This window comes from Hordeum vulgare, chromosome 1H (genome assembly GCF_904849725.1).
Source record: "Hordeum vulgare subsp. vulgare chromosome 1H, MorexV3_pseudomolecules_assembly, whole genome shotgun sequence".
Taxonomy (NCBI): domain Eukaryota; kingdom Viridiplantae; phylum Streptophyta; class Magnoliopsida; order Poales; family Poaceae; genus Hordeum; species Hordeum vulgare.
Genome location: NC_058518.1, coordinates 388,666,116 through 388,669,188, shown reverse-complemented (window position 1 = coordinate 388,669,188; position 3,073 = coordinate 388,666,116).

Here is a 3,073-nt window from a genome sequence, read left to right as displayed (position 1 = left end):
TATCTACTTTTCCAAACTCTTTTGCCCTTGTTCTCGACTCTAATTTGCATGATTTGAATGGAACTAACCCGGACTAACGCTGTTTTCAGCAGAGTTGCCATGGTGTTGTTTTTGCGCAGAAATAAAAGTTCTCGGAATGACCTGGAAATTTACGAGGATTTTTTGTGGAATATATAAAAAATACTGGAGCAAGAATCAACCGGATAAGTGGAGCATGGAGCCCACAAGCCCACCAGGCGCGCCCCCCAGGCCGCGCCTAGCAGGCTTGTGGGGCCCACGGAGCTCCACCGCCTCCAATTCCAGCTCTATTTATTCCCTTTCGTCCGAAAAAAAAATCAAGGAGAAGAATTCATCGCGTTTTACGATATGGAGGCGCCGCCACCACCTGTTCTTCCTCTGGAGGGCAGATCTGGAGTCCGTTCTGGGCTCCGGAGAGGGGAGATCGTTGCCATCATCATCACCAACCTTCCTCCATCACCAATTCCATGATGCTCTTCACCGTTCGTGAGTAATCTCATCGTAGGCTTGCTGGATGGTGATGGGTTGGATGAGATCTATCATGTAATCGAGTTAGTTTTGATGGGGATTGATCCCTAGTATCCACTATGTTCTGAGATTGATGTTGCTACTACTTTGCCATGCTTAATGCTTGTCACTAGGGCCCGAGTGCCATGATTTCAGATCTGAACCTATTATGTTCTCGTCAATATATGTGTGTTCTTGATCCTATCATGCAAGTTATAGTCACCTACTATGTGTTATGACCCGACAACCCCGGAGTGACAATAGCCGAAACCACTCCCGGAGATGACCATAGTATGTGGAGTTCATGTATTCACTAAGTGCTAATGCGTTCTTCCGGTTCTCTATTAAAAGGAGAACCTTAATATCCCGTAGTTTCCATTAGGACCCCGCTGCCACGGGTGGGATGGACAATAGATGTCATGCAGGTTATTTTCCCTAAGCACGTATGACTATATACGGAATGCATGCCTACATTACATTGACGAACTGGAGCTAGTTACATATCTCTCCATGTTATAACTGTTGCATGATGAATATCATCCGACATAATTATCCATCACCGATCCAATGCCTACGAGTTTTTCCTACTGGTCCTTGATACGTTACTTTGTCGCTATTGTTGTCGTTGCTGCTACTGTTACTCTGTCGCTACTGCTATTGTTGCTGCTACTGCTGTTACCGTTGCTACTGTTGCTATCACACCACTTTGCTACTGATACTTTGCTGCAGATACTAAGTCTTTCAGATGTGGTTGAATTGACAACTCAACTGCTAATACTCGAGAATATTCTTTGGCTTCCCTTGTGTCAAATCAACAAATTTGGGTTGAATACTCTACCCTCGAAAACTGTTGCGATCCCCTATACTTGTGGATTACCACGCCTTTATTTCTTCCGCCTTTGCTACACTGCACTGAGCTCATGCCCTTTCTTTTCGGCAGCGAGGCCATTGATCTTCTGCCGCTGGCCTGTCGGCCCTCCGTGGTGACGGCATCGCACACCTGGCTGTGGAGCATGCGGTGACAACGCGGCTCGAGCGGGAGTGCACCCTACAGCTTTGTGCAGCCAAGGCAATTGATGCGGCGGCCGCGACGTCCGGCTAGGGCGATGAGCGGTACGATGATGCTAGTGACCACCAAGGCTCATGCCCCGGAGGCCTCGCCGACGCGCGCAGGTACGCACCACGAGCCGTTCCCGAAGGTGGATGCGCTGCCGGTAGTGGAGCCGACAGGCGAGGAGGTGGTGAGAGCGGAGTCCGACCAGGAGCGCCAGGCCAGGTCCGAGGCCAGGAGCGGCTACAATAGGGCCCTGGTCCTTTTGTTAATGCAGTCAAACCCGGCGGCATCGGCGGCGGCTCCGACTGGCGGGGTGGCCCGGATGAACCGGTCGATTTTCGTCGTCACGATGGAGTGGGCCAAGTTGGGTCGTGCCCCGAGGTCGGCCGGGGTGAGTTCTTCTATTGGCGAGCACGCTCAGGTGTCGGCCGCGCAGGAGACATGATCGCACGATATCGTCAGGGCATAACCAACTTTTCCCAGTCGGCGGTGTACAACCTCGCGCTGGTGGAGAAGGTGGTTGAGGTAAGCCGCCTGAGATTTTTTATTTTTGCCCGTTTTCTAGTGGAAGCGCGTGAGCGCACCCATTGGGTGTAGTGCCCGAGATTTAGGCCAGCTACGCGATAGTAGGGCCAAATCTTTGTCCTCTAATCCTTTTTTCGTGTCTCTCCTTAGGCTGATACGACGAAGTGCGACACTCTCTTCAAGGAGGTGAAATCGATGTACCGTTAGAGCAAGAATTCATACTTCAAGGTGCGGAAGGAGCTCGAGCTACAGACGGCTGGGCTGTAGAAGGTCCGATGTATGTCCTTGAATTGGTGGGTGCGCGCGGGCGCACCCAGTGGGAGTAGTCCCCGAGATTCATGCCGGTTGCGCGTCTGCGCGGCAGCGCGGCCAAATCTTTGTCTTCTGGTGTTTCTCATGGAGCCGACTGCTGACCACCAACTTTTCTGTAGAGGGGGACGTTTCTGAGGCCGACATTCGCAACAAGCGCGACGAGGTTGTCGGCGACCGCAACCAGCTAGGGAGAGATATGGAGGATGAGCGGGCGACTGCGGGGCGGCTGAAGGTCAAGGTGGAGCGGCTCACCAAGGCACTCCGGCAGGAGATGACGGCCAAGGAGGCGGCATCATAGACGCCGGTTGTGAGCAGGGAGGAGGTGGTGACTCTCCGCTCCAAGGTTGCTTGGCTCGGGGAGCAAGCTCGTCGGGTGACGGCGGCCAAGACGAGGGCGGATCGGGAAACGTCCGCCGCACTCTAGCTTTTCCACGAGGTCGATGAGCTATTATACGGTGAGTGCCTTGTCATCTTTTGTTATGTTTTCGATGGTTCTTTCTCTTACCGTTTTTCCTTAGGCCATCTCGCTTTCCGGACACCCAGGCATGGGCGGAGCGGGCCGTGGAGGCCCACCGGGAGGAGATGCGTCAGGAGGGGTGCGAGCCGGATGCCAAAGCTGGCTGGGGGATGGAGGAGGTGGTCCATGCCTGCGAGACC